This window comes from Phyllostomus hastatus, unplaced genomic scaffold (genome assembly GCF_019186645.2).
Source record: "Phyllostomus hastatus isolate PE091 unplaced genomic scaffold, TTU_PhHast_1.1 phas_contig_209, whole genome shotgun sequence".
NCBI lineage: Eukaryota > Metazoa > Chordata > Mammalia > Chiroptera > Phyllostomidae > Phyllostomus > Phyllostomus hastatus.
The window spans coordinates 3,861,172-3,875,316 of record NW_025333735.1 but is presented as its reverse complement, the minus strand read 5'-3'; the positions used below and the strand labels follow the sequence as shown (position 1 = coordinate 3,875,316).

At 41.8% G+C, this 14,145-nt stretch overlaps 1 protein-coding gene across 9 annotated transcripts in view; it reads right to left on the bottom strand.

The window, feature by feature from the left end:
• The window catches only part of LOC123816459 (SSX family member 2 interacting protein), a 42,571-nt gene extending 31,380 nt beyond the window's left edge, over positions 1-11,191 (bottom strand). For 3 of the 9 annotated variants that reach the window (XM_045835409.1, XM_045835408.1, XM_045835413.1), the window contains exon 1: positions 11,016-11,190. The gene's annotated coding sequence lies outside the window, so the exon portion shown is untranslated. Of the gene's footprint in view, positions 1-1,995; positions 2,015-2,197; positions 2,256-10,781; positions 10,895-11,015 lie in introns of those variants that run through there. The other 6 variants (XM_045835415.1, XM_045835416.1, XM_045835417.1 and 3 more) reach the window with 5 other exon arrangements.
• Between the last annotated feature and the right edge of the window lie 2,954 nt (positions 11,192-14,145).

The window sequence follows — 14,145 nt, the reverse complement described above, 5'->3', positions numbered from 1 at the left end:
CAGGGAATCATTCATTTCTGTATCCAACAGTTTCTGAAACACAGCAGGTGCTCAGTAAATACTTATAAATGCACTGAGTCCCACATATGGCACACGCACTCCAGCCTGTGCTCTCCACCTCTGCTTGCTTCTTTCACCTCGCTCATGCTACTGCTTCTTCAGAGCCCAGCTCAGCCACCATCATGCCCTCCACACAGCCCTCTAAACGCCACTCTCTAGGTCCTCCATCCATTTACTAGAGTGTTTCATCTTTCCCAGCTAGTCTTTAAATACCACTTATTTTATATTTCTGTATTCTTCCCACTTATATTAATGGATGGAATAATCAGTGAATACTCAGGTAAATAACTAATTGTAAAGTAACATGTTCATTCCAGCAAGCAAAAGTGGTTAAAGAAAAACAGCAATGGAAATGATGCAAAAGATGTGAGCCTTTTAGGGGAAAGCATTTCTCCCCATCCCCCAAGCCTCTCCTAACACATCTGCTCACTGACAAGAGCTCAGCAGAAACCTAAGTAACATCAGGATTACAAGACTTCCTTCACACTGTACACTATTTTAAGTGTTCTTTTCAAGTTCACTGGGAATTCAAACTTGAGAAGGTGCATTTGCTTATCTAATCAGAATTCTAACAAACTTCAATCAAGTGTCAGAAAATAATAGTTTTTCATTATATAGAAACATTATACCACCTGGGCTTCTAAGTATTGTGCAGGATTTTTCATAGCAAACAAAGGTCTTTGTTAAAATCTCACAAAGTCAAACCACATTGTTAGTTTAAGAAAATAAAATTATTAAAACTAAGTATTTAAACACTAGTCCTATCTTACAAACTCAGTCATAAAACTTGAAAATTTAGTTATCAGCATACTTTAAGAGACATGCTTGCTCTCAAGAAACAAATTATGATTATTTAAAAATTAATACTACTTTCTACTATAATTTTGTTCCAAAGAAAACTACATACAGTTCTTAATTCCACTGCAAATGCCTCTGCTACTATAAACAAAATCCCAGTTCAGGCATGCATATCAGAATAGAAACACAATAAAAATTCAACCTCTAGAAAATCTACTTTTTACACATTTAAAATCTAAATGATTTGACTTGACTGGCATAATTTAATAGTATAGCTATTTTCCACAGAAGAAAATTCTTCACAAACTATATTTTAATATATATCTGAATGGCTAAAACTCAAAATGTGCCTCCTTGCTCAGTTTGTGGCTATGAGAATTTACAGTTGGAAAGTCCAGTGTGAACAATGCAAGTCTCATGGACCTGGGTCAGACAGACTGGGCTCACACCCTGACAAGTATGAGCCTGTTTCCTCACCTGGGAAACAGGGTGACACCATCTACTTTGCAGGGTGGCTATGGGTATATGATGAGATAATGGGTAAAACTGAGTGGAGTGTACTGGGATACAGGGGACCAATCTAACATACACGTGCTAGGTGCTGTTCTAAATGCTCTGTAATATTATGAGGTCAACCCTCACAACTACCCTCAGTGTTACATTATTTCCTTTTTACAGAATAAGGAAACTGAGGCACAGAAGAATTAGGTAATTGGTCCAAGGTCCTAAAACTGGCAAATGGCAGAACTGGGGTGTATTCCCCACCCCAGACCCCAGAACCCATTCTCTTAACTGTCATGTGTTGCGGCTTCAGTGGATGCGAGGCTCAGGAAGCAGTATGTCCTACTACCAGTCATTACACCAAATCTCCCAACCGGACAGACTGCCCAAAATAGTGTGAAGACACAAATCATAGTAAAATATTTCAGGTGTATCCCCCCCCTTGGGTTGAGGAATACAATCTCAGTGAAGCTCCAAGCCAGAATTTGCCATTAGAAAGCTACTTTACAGAGTAGAATGCTACATTACATTCCTTATATACACCAATTATTTCTGCAGTATGAGAAACAGCATGCTATAATGACACAGGAGCCAAAGTCAGACCACCTGGTTTCAAATCCCAGTTCCAGCACTTACAAGGTAAATTGCCCAGAACAGAAATCTCAGGTCTTCATTTTCCTCAACTGCAAAAGGAGAGTAAAACCAGTCTTTACCTCAAAGGATTACAATGTGATTAAATAATAAAGCTAGCTGCACCCTGGCTGGTGTGGCTCAGTGGACTGAGTGCCAGCCTGCAAAGCAAGGGGTCGTTGGTTTGATTCCCAGTCAGGGCACATACCTGGGTTGTGGGCCAGGTCCCCAGTAGGGGGCGTGTGAGGGGCAACCACACAGTGATGTTTCTCTCCCTCTCTTTCTCCTTCTCTTCCCCTCTAAAAATAAATAAATAAAATCTGAAAAATAAAAATAAAAAACTAAAGTTAGCTGCAAACTTTAGGCAACAACATTATTAAATATAAGTATATACATGTAAGGGGCCTTGGGTACATGGTAAGTACCCAAAAATGCCAGTTAGCTATAATTAGATATTTTACTATTTGGAAAGAGTTCCATGATATTTTGTTAAGTAACTTTTTAGAAGTTGCAGAGCAGCAAAAACATGATCTTATTTGATCTTTTAAAAATTATATATGAGTATATAAGTACAGGTATAAATACTGTCCTATAAAGACAGAAGAACAGGAAAAACTGGGAGACAATACCAGCCTGGGAGTAGGAAAGAGAAGGACAAGGGCAGAGCTTTCCTCCCTTTCTTCACACATTCTCACACCCATAAAGTATTATGAATAATCTCTACTTTTTTGTGTCTTCCAAATTGTCTACGAGTGAATATATTTTTCATATGAGGAAAAAATCCAAGTTTTTTAAAAGAAATTGGTAATAAGCAGAGGCAATGGGGATGAATAGCACCACTCTCAAACACCAAAACCAATGGCAGAATGGCATGAGCAATAACATATATATATATATATATATATATATATATATATATATATGTATATATGTATATATATGTTATAGTCTATATATAGTCTCTCTCTATATATATAATAAAATTTGCATCCAGGTCAATCAGTTAATTACACGCTGCTTCGAGAGCAGCGCATGAAGTTACACAGGTATATACTTAGAATCTACGTCACACCATCTGGCATTTCATTATAGACTGACTTTTTATTGCTCTGTTTTCATCTTTTTGGTCTTGGCTCTCCAGTTAAACGTAGTTTTCTTCTGGACACCGTTGTTCCAAGGGAGCTGCAGAGGGTGCTGAAAAACGAGCGGAATGGGCGCCAGGGGCAGTGCCGCTCTCACCATTTCACTGAGCAACCCTGAGCCGGTCCCAATTTCTTTGGTTTTCAGTGTCCACATTAGGAGGTCAAACTAGATGACCTTTAAAGAATTTTCAGTTCTATCATCTATGATTTTTACATTCCTCATGGGGCTTAAAATAGAATCAAGTATAGCTATTTATATCAAAATCTCTTTATCACATTTTTATAACAGAATGTGAGCACACTGTCTTCACAACCACATGTTTAACAAATGAGATTCTACTTAATTTCAACAACAAAAATAAATTATGCATAACCATTTACTTGGAACAAGAAAGTTAAAGCACATAAAAACATGTATTAACTCATTCAATCTCAAAAATAACTCCTGTTGCAGATGAGGAAACAGACCACCCAGAGTTTTCTTGCCCAAGGTGGCATACTAGAATGTGACAAAGCCAAGATTCAAGCCACAGTAGTCCAGCACGTTTAATTATTACACCCTCCTGGCTTTAATGTACAAGAGAAGGGAATACACAGTGTGTGAGCTGCTTTTTCAGACTGAACATACACACAGGTACTCGTCTCTCTACCAGCTCACCTTGAGATGAAATTATAATCAGAGAGTAACTGTTCCAACTGAGTAACTAGAATGCATTACAAAGCATATAAAATATTAAAATTCAAACAAGCAATACACAAAAACATTTTTGAAAAATCTAGAATATAGAGCCCAATTGCCAGGCTTTCCCCAAACTACCATTCCCTCCTCCTTGTGCTTCTGGAACTTTGCATTAACCCAACTACAGCACAGATCTAACCATAACAAAACCCCTCTCTGCACCTAAACTGAGTTTCTGGTCAGCAGGCCTGTCATCGCACTGTTGCACCCTGCTTCATTATGAGATACCATAATTGACCCATGGTAGGAACCCAATCAAGTCTGCTGAATAAATGTCAACAAAGTTCAATGACATATTAGTGTGAGGCATGCCACTGCAATATCATGATAAAGAAGAGCCAACACTCTAGCCATGCTGCGATTCAGAAGGGCCTTCAGTCAGATCTTGACTGGCGCCAGCTTACAGAAGCAGGAGGCTGATTTAGTGTATGATCCGAGAGTGTGACAATTTACAGACGGTATACCAACTTCAAATTTTTCCAGTGCAGGGGTAGGAGTAGCAGCAATCACATTCTTACATGAAAATTACTAAGAAAAAGAACAAAAAAGAAGCTTTCTTTGTAAAGCTGAAAGTCAGCTAAGATGTTCAAATAAAATTTAAAAACAATTACCATTTATTAGTATTTCATTCCTAAAATAATAAGTAACAAAATCTAAATGGAAATAACACAGAAACTAAACATCATCCATGAATCTGTTCTGTAACAATGTAGTCATCTTTCTGTAATAATTTTTCAGTGTTTAGCCCAAATTCAGTCATTAGGCACAGTTCTCAAATTGCGGTCCCAGGACTCGCAGCATCAACGGCACCTAGCCACCTGCTAGAAACGCAAATTCTCAAGTCCCACTTCAGATCTATAGATGCAGAAACTCCAGGGGTGGAACCCAGAAATCAGTGCTTTAACAGATCCTCCACGGGATTCTGACGAGTACAGTTTAAGAACATGGCTGTACTCTACAAAACTGGTTCGGTGTAAGTTAGTACCCTATTTATGCAGTTTGGATTAGAGAATGCCAAAAAGGTATTCTTTTCTAAGGGTGCCATCAAATGGATTCCAGAATGTAAAAGTGTCCCAAAGTACCAAGTAAAGGTTGAATATAACAGTCCTGGGGAACGCCTGGCTAAGACCTCCTCAACAATGGTAGGTGAGGAGAACCTTTGAAAATCAAACAGCATGACTGTTGAAATTCATGTACCTTTTTCACATAACTACAACATAACCAGTCTACTTCTGCGTATAAATCCAAGAAACACTCTTGCATGTGTACGCTAGAAGGTGTGAAAATAAGCAGCAGCCCTCACGCCCATCAACAGGAAAGTGGACAGTGGCATCTCTGAAAAATGGACTGTCGTACAGCAATGGGAAAACGTCAGTGACGTACAACGTACATGAACCTCAGCAATATACTTTCGAGTGGATGAATTTCAGCCTTATATAAAATGAAAAACATCTCAAAAGATAGGGCATGTAACATACAGTTTCTAGTAATATAGTGTGTATGAAAAACTTCAAGTTTCAATAAAACTGTATTTAAAAAGATACCAAGGAAATGATGAATATAGGGTTCACTAAACAGTTGCATCAGGAGAGGCAAGTAGGAAAAAGGGATGGAGGGGCCCACATGGTTCTTTAGAGGTTCCTGTCAAGTCTTTGCTTTATGTTAGGTGGTTCCTATTGTTATATTATTAAAACTAAATAAATAAATGGACCAATTATGAGATTGTGTCATGAGCCAAGGATTACAACTAATCTGAATCTCTGTACCTAAAGTACTTTAAAATATATTTTTTTATAATGTTCCTAAAATATTTTAAACAACTCTAAATTCTACCCAGTCTGGCTACGAGACACCGAAAGCCCTGGGTCCTAGGCCTGCCAACTGCCAACTCAGGGGTTAAACTGTTTTGGGTCACAGAATCCAATACCAATGACCCTCTCTCCTTAAAAGCATTGTATTGAAACAGGCATTTTGAGCTAGTTCCAGAGGACCTATGAAGCATACACAAATCTTCGAAAGATCCATGGACAGGAAGTTAAGGACTCCTATACTAGCCAACTGTGTGGAACTGCAGGAGAGAAGAACTACCACTCTAAGCCTCTACTGCGGCCAGATGTGGCTCATCAGCTATGCCATTTATCCTCACGATGGCTGTAGTAAGAAGTAGATATAACACTATTTTATTGATGGAAGAATCTGAGGCTCAGAGAGATTAGTTGACTTACCCAGTTACAAACCGGGAAAGCAGGTATAAAAACCCAGCTATTTAACCTGGAAGATAAGAATAAAAACAATGATTCCAAAGCCTCACAGACCCGGCCCCCTCTTGACACAGGGCAAGTATCCAGAGCAAGATATAAATTCTCTGAGCTTATCTCCTTGTTATAAAGTAACACGGCTGATGGTTTGTATTTATTGATGATTTCTAAAACATTTTCTTGTTTTTATATGCTAGGTCCTATGTGGGATATTTCTAAAACTTGTATACAGAAAGAGTAATGTTGAAGGTGCCACTTTTTAGCTAGGAAAGCACGACCACCAGATTACTATTAAGTAGCAACAGATTGACCAACCCAAGATGGGGGCCTTGAGAACCTAGACTAACTCTCAGGTAGAAAGTATGCCCTGTGGCTGGTACTCATCTTGGTTATAGTATCTACTAGCCACTCAAGCTCTGTATACGATTTTAAAATCATATGTAGTGCTACAACTCTTTTAGAACAATATTCTTCGAGCAGTGGCCTCCCATCTTAATGTTTCCAAAATGGGCTCCTTTTTCAGCAGTCCCAACACAAAAACATTACAGCAAATTGGGCAGCTGATGGTCAGGGACTGGCTGGCTGACTTAGCCTGTGATGATAAGGATGGCAAAGGACAGACAAGAAATACTTCAAAAGCTGTACTAATAAAATTGGTGACAATTAAAAAAAAGGGAGGCACTTATTCTTTATGAAAAAACTTGTCTCTGGTACCAGACAGAAGACACTGTCTCTTAGATGAAGAGAACAGAGGAGTAAGGTTAATTAACACTGGGTTTGGTTTAGTGTGAAGAGAGTGAGCTCAGTGTAGAACACACTGGGTTTAGAGATGCCGTCATGAGACATTCAAACAGGGATAAACTCTGGGGCCGGGAGGTCAAAAGGCATCCAGGCAGATTTGGCATGTATGTGATCATTGCATTCATACAGGAAAAAAAAGGGGGAAACAGAAGGAACCCCTAAAGGACATCAACATATACCAGGTGAGTGAAGATAATCTAGATGTAAGAGATAAAAACAAACAAACAAACACGTGGCCAGGCTTTGGGAAAAGCAAGGGAAAAAAGTTTTCAAGTGGGAAGTGCGATGAATGGCAACAAATGCCATAGAAACGGTAAGATCTGAACAGAAAAAATATGTTGAACTTGGTGATTAGTGAGGAATAAAAATGGAAATTGGATTTCAGGGAAGTGATGAGCAAACACGGAAAGGAGATAATAAACAAAGCTTAGAGTGACAGAATATGTTTGGCGTCTTTGAATGGAGAGACTTTATCAGAGGCTCATTGACAGATACACTAGTGATAAAAAAAAAGATCCTCTCCTTAGTTGGTCCTTATTCAACCACAGCACTTTATATCAAATAGAAATACTAAGTGCTCAATGAATGTAAGCTCAGAAAATGTATTTTTCCAGGCACTGTTCTAGATACGAACATACTGTCTTATTTAATCATCACAACCCTATGAAGCAGGCACCATCATCCCCAATGCACAAATGAGACAACCATGACACAGAGAAGGGCAACTAGCAACTGAGTCAAGGTCCTGCAGCTAAGCAGAACGGTGGTCAAACCAAAAATTTCACTCAAAAGAATTAAGAGTGAGGGAGGGCAGTGTATGTAATAAGGGTTAACAGAGAACTGTAAATGTTAGCTAGGTTTGTGCTGATTGTTAAACTGGCCACAGTTTAATTTCTATTTAAGAACTGCGTTTAATTTGAATTTATTTTCTCTCATCTCAGATCCTGCATTGCTAGGACCAAACATTTTTATGCCTCTTATGACACTCAGATTCTGCACTGTTATTATAACTGTGTTTTCTCTCTTCCTGAGTGGCAAGTTGCTCGAAAACGGGGCTGTACTTGATTTGTCCTTGCATCTCTACTCCTTATCTTAACAGCAGGAGATACTAGACAAACAGTGATCATTTCACAATATATACAAATACTGAATCACTGTTACACCTGAAATTAATGTTATGTCAATTATACTCAGTAAAAAACACAAAAACAAACAAAAAAAGATACTGAATAAAGGTTGGTTATATGAATAAGCATTTTTACTTTTTAAAAGCTTCTGGGGGGTTCAACAAAATATTTTTAGTTTTTAATTGCTGTGTAGGGCTGTTGTCCCTCAAATGTTACTTAGATTGTCTATATTCAGAACACTTTCGGATCACACAAATTACTGATTTTGATGAACATACTTCTAGAGTAAAAATCACATATAATTCTCCTGAACAAAACCTTTTCAAGATTCCCTATCACTTACTGGTCAAAGGTCATATCGCTATTTTCCAAGCTTATCACTAACCCACCCTGCCCGACTCTAACTGGCAAACTGCCTGTGCGTCCCCAATGGTGCACTGCACAGAACAGGCCAGGGTGTGTTCCACAGGGGAACCACACCACCACCTCCTCCCCTCTGTCAGGACACAGGTGAAATTCTCTCTTCCGAAGCCTTCCCATATTTGCATCTTTTATTTTCTATTTTTGCTCTCTCCTTTACTATACTGTCAATTTCCTAAAACAAACTCCATAAGGCAACACCCATCATTTTTATGCTCAGGTCTGGCAGGTTGATGAGGGCTTAGTTAAGTGTTTAATAAACATTTATTAAAAGGATAAATTATTAAAGTATAATTCAGTAAATCTGCTGGTACTATATAATATTGACCCACTATCACAAGTAAAAAATTTAGGTAGTTTTCCATTATCAATAATGAACGGTGCACTTTTCTATCTCAATCCATAACTTCGTGAATTCAAGATAACTTGTACCTTCATGAGCAACTAATTGTGATCACCACCTCAGAGACACAAAACAGACTCACGGAGTGCTAAAACCTCTCTATGAACTTATCAAACTAATAAGGCTTATATATTCAAGGCTTATATATTCACTGATAAGTGATAAGGAAAAACATCACTTATAAAGTTTTGGGACTGCTCCATTTTAAGCACGGGAAATGAATTAAAATCACACAATTCTGGGACAGTGCCTTTCCATCTTCTTATTTGTAGGTGCATATTACATAGAAGATACTCCAATGTCTCCTTTTATAAAATCTGTGTCATAGGCAGCTTTGTCAAAGAGCAGCTATGTCAGGATTCTGGGTAGGCCAAGGATATCATTTGATTTCATGTTGGCCTTGAGGCCTTTGGCAAGTCATCTCAACAATTAACATTTTGGTTTTCTCATATAACGCCTCAGCGTGTCTGGAACATAATATACTCTAACAAGTTTTGTCATTAGGCACAATGTGTTATGAGGTTTTCACATTTCATCCTAGAATAACCAAATCCTTGCAGTTATCTTCAAACTTGTTTCACTCATGTTACATGACCCTAGGGCTTTATTATCTTCATTGTACACATGGAGGAAGAGAAGAGGCGGAAGGGTATAAAATGACTTGGCTGAAAAGACCCAGCAAGTCATTAAAAGACCCTTCATTTTAACTACCAGTTTCTTCATTCTCTTTTCAAAAGAACCATGTTGAGAAACTTTTCCTGACAGAAGGCAGAATGGAGTGTCAAGTATTTCCACCAAAATCAGTAATTTTACTTATTTAGTTTGAATAAATAACTTAATCTTCCCACGCCTGTAGGTTAAAATAGGATTGGATGGATTAAGTTTTGCTGGCTGAAATCAAGTTCATAAGCCTATCTTCTAAATTTCAGGATAGCTTGACCTAAATTTTAACTCTAAAGGCGTTTTTTTTTTTCCTCCTCCTCTCTCCAGACCTCACATTCTTTTCATATTTTGTTCAGTCTTCTAAATGTGTTAAGTCATACCTACTTTTTCAGGTCAGGGTCAAGGGTGCCAGGATTTTCTCCAACCTCAACAGTAAACCAATCCCTCCCTTGTCGTGAAGAATTCCAAGGCACCCACAATTCATAGCCAAATCTTGACCTAGACTCCAATCTGAATTGTTAGGGAAGCCCAGCATTTTCAAATTTCAGGAAACACCCTCTTACGCTCCTGAACCATCTCGGAGGGGTGCCTCTTTTAATCCTCACCCCAATATGGAGTCCAGAATTGGGAAATCTCAATTCGCTCAGATTAAACAAGCACTCTATCAGCGTCGCAAGTAATGATAATTTAGCAATCATAACTACAGGGCCCGAAGTGGGGTAATAATCTAAAGATTCCCGTATTACACGTGCTGAGAACAAATTATTTAGCAGATTCCATTTCCTGGGCCCAAGTGACTTGCATAACTGGAAAACCAGCATAGGCTCAAAAGGGGGCAGGGAGCTCATAATTCAGTTTACTGTACTATACTACGAAATCCTACATGGAAATATTCTCACACATGCCTGCCTCTTAGATGATGCAAGTTCTTCCCCTACATATTTAACTATCGTCAGGGTTCTCTGGTTTTGCAGCGGCCATGGGACGCCTAGTAACTCATTCTAAGGACAACTCTTGCGGATTGCGCTAAAAAATTTCCGAAACCCGCAGCCTCTGCTGAGACACCGCAGCCCCAAATTTGCCATCTCCTCCCCACCAGTATCCGCGTCGCTCGTCATTCCAAGCCAGGCGCCACCCTCTCTCCATCCAGAAGAGGGTTTTAGGCTCCCTGGGCCAGAGCCCTACCGTAGGCACAGCACTGCGACCGCCAGCGGGAGCGATCCCCAAGCTGGCACCTACCTCTCACAACTACCTTTGGGCGCGGCCAGGGAGGTCAACGCTCACCAGCTCCAACGGCCCGAACGGCTGCGCCGAGCCTCTCGCTGACAAACTGGGCGCCCAGCCAGGTGCCGACCCTCAACCCCGCTCCCCGCCTGCGCCCACCCCCGGACCGTCGGTCCCCGGTCCCGACGGTGCAGTCGCCCCTCCCCAGGCGGGCACGTCACTATCCGCGCCGCGGGGCTAGGCTCTCACCGTCACGGTCCCCGGGAGCCGCCGGGAGACACCGCACGGCGTCGTACCCAGATCGCACAGCCCCGAGGGCCCGCTGAAGCGCGCGGCACTCAGCGCCGGGGGCCTGCGGCCCCGCCTCCGGCCTCGGCTCCCGCCTTCCCGGTGCCTAGACTGGCTCCGCTCCGCCCCTCGCAGTAGCCTCCCCGCCTCGGCAGGTCCTCTAGGTTCCCACCCCGCCCCTGCGCCGCCTAAACCGCAGGCCCGGCTACCTCCCATTGGCTCTGCCCGTTGCTAGGCAGTGAACAACCGCGGCTTGCATTGGCCCGGTGGGGGCCTGGGAGTCTCCTCCCCACTTCCAAAAAACCCGTTGAAAAATGAAAACCTTATCCCTAGGGCCAAGTGGGATGCTGGCGCAGCTGCGGCTTTGGCACCTGTTACGCCCTGTGGTTCACCCGGCCGGGCTCTGCTCCCCGCCCCGCCTCACGCTGACCCGGCTCGAGGCCCGGTGGGGGAGGGGGTCGTGGTTGCATTTAAACACGTGTTCTGGGTACCGGTGAACCCCAACACCCATACTGGGAGCAAAAGTGAAGCTCCCCTGTAGAGCCACGTGTGCTTTAAAAGTGGAGAAATAAACCAAACAACAGCCGGCACCCAGAATTAGGTCAGGCACAGGGGAAGGGAGTTTCAAGCCTCAGGAATCGTGGTTGCAAACAACCGGGGGGCGGGAGGAGTTACAAGGAAAACTAAGGCGAAGAAAATTATCTAGGTGGAAGACAACGGGAAGACTAAGAAATGGCTCTTAAGGTCCACAAGTCCATACGGAAATGTCCCACACCCACCCACCCAGCAAAATATGTGAAAAGAAAGTGAATCCCTGCTGCTGCACCCATAGCCTGGGTCAGGCCTGCTCCTACCGGTTCCGTGTCAGCCTAAAATTCTCCAGGGAAGCAGAGGCCAGAGAAAGGAAAGATCCAATGGGAAATCACAGGCATATGGGTTGAGCTATAAACACAAAGATTTGCTTTGATGGCGTGTGCGTGTGTATAAGACAGAGGATTTATTTATTCAAGAGGGGGGGAAACAGGCTTGCTATTTTAAGGAGGCTCCTGAGAGCACATTGAAACTAAAATACCAAAATAATGAGCACCCCCCAAAAAATGTTAACAATGAAGAATAAGGGAGGGGCGAGTGCCCTCCTCCCAATTTACAAGCACATATCCCCAATCCTGGATGAAAGATCAAGTCAAGAAAATAAGCACGCCATAGTGACTACTTCAGAATCCAAAGAAATCCTCCTGTTTGCCTTTGGCGTAAGCCAGGGTCCCCAACCCCCCGGCCAAGGACTTATAAAGGCCGTGGCCTATTAGGATCTGAACCACAGAGCGGGAGGAAAACAGGCGAGCCTCTCATTACCCCTCTCGCATTACCTCCTGTGTCTCCCCGCCCCCTCTACCTCCCCCCGTGTGTGGAAAAATTGTTTTCCACCAAACCGGTCCCTGGTACCAAAAAGGTTGGGGACCAGTGGCCTATACTTTCAGGAGATCTGGCTGGATGCTATTAAGCTTAGTTGAATGATGACAGCCCCATAACACTTTAGGGACCATCAGTGTTGAGGACGCTGTTAAGGCAGGGCTGTTGAGGAAGAAGAAACCAATTATTACCAATAATTATCTTTCTCCCTACTCCAGAGTACTGATGATGCGTATGTTGGGGTGGGGGTAACCTCTGCTACAAAAAGGGGGATTGCAATTTCAACTGTTCACCCCCAAAATCCCATATCACTTCCTATACTAAGAAAAAACAAATTAATGTGACAGGTTTTCTTTGAAGTAACACTTAAGCGTTCATTTTGACCATTTTGCCTCTTCACAGTAAAAGTGAGACCTCACTCTGATTAACTAGAGGAGTTGAGCCTGATGAATTAAACAAGCAGCATCTAGCACACCCTTTTGTGACCTAACCATTCACAGAATCAAATTTTAAAGAAGGTTTGGATCAGGCTGAGGTAAACTCCAAAACATTCAGCCCTGCCCAGATCCCCAAGGATCAATCAGACCTGTGCGAATAAATCAACGGTTTTTAATCTTTACCTCTTAGGACCCAATGTTCATTCTTAAAAATTATTGAGACCCCCCCAAAGGGTTGTATTTATAGATATTTACCATACCAAAAATTAAAACTGAGAAATTTAAAATTATTTATTTATAAAATAATAAGGATAAAAATACATCTTAACATAACTAGCACATTTTAATGGAGAACAACTGTATTTTCAAAAAAGAGTGGCATTACTTTAAAAATTTTCAAATGTCTTTAATATCTGGCCTAATGGAAGGCAATTGGACTTTCACACCTGCTGCATTCAATCTGTTGCACTATCTCAGGCAGCCTTTGGAAAACTGTACACTTGTAAGAGAATGGGAGTAAAAGTTAGCATTTTAGTATTAAAATAAAAATAGTTGTAAATCTGTAGATGTTCTGAGATGGTCTTAGGGATACTATTGATCCAAAGCTGTGTTGGTATGCTGTACCCTTTTCAAGGACTGGTTTAGGAACTGAGCAGGTGACCCCACTCTGAGTACATAATGGGAAGTATGTGTTTGTGTGTGGTAGGGGAGGGGTCTTTAAGAGCAGACTTTTATCTCTGAGAGCCTGTTGGGAACTGCTCTGCCTGGTTTCAGAAACTGTAACCCCCCCATGGCTAAGGCTGAGTAAAGAGACCTTAGGACCATAAACCACTAAGGAGACAAAGCTTATTTTCCTGGCAGGGCGCACAGGCTACTGCCCCCTTTCACTTCACCCTGGTTGGCCCCGGGGCAGATGACTGGTTACCAATGATGGGTAAGATTCCTCAAGGGAGGGATGATCTATGACAGGCACAGTCTCGAAGGGGCCCTCAGGGAAGGACTTGGGGGGCTATAGAAAAAAGGGGTGATGGATCCTCACCCCTCGGCTTTGACACAGCCTGAGTCCTCATTCTGTCTGGAAGAAGTCTCCCAATCTCTTGGCTGCCTTACTTCCCCCACCTGATTTAAGCCTGAAACAATGCTGGAGGGCGGTGCAGCACTGTGTTGGAACAGGCAGTTCCCCGGGGCAATCAGGCCTAAGCAAGAATATATAAAATCCTGTGAAACCTGCTTTGCTAAGAATG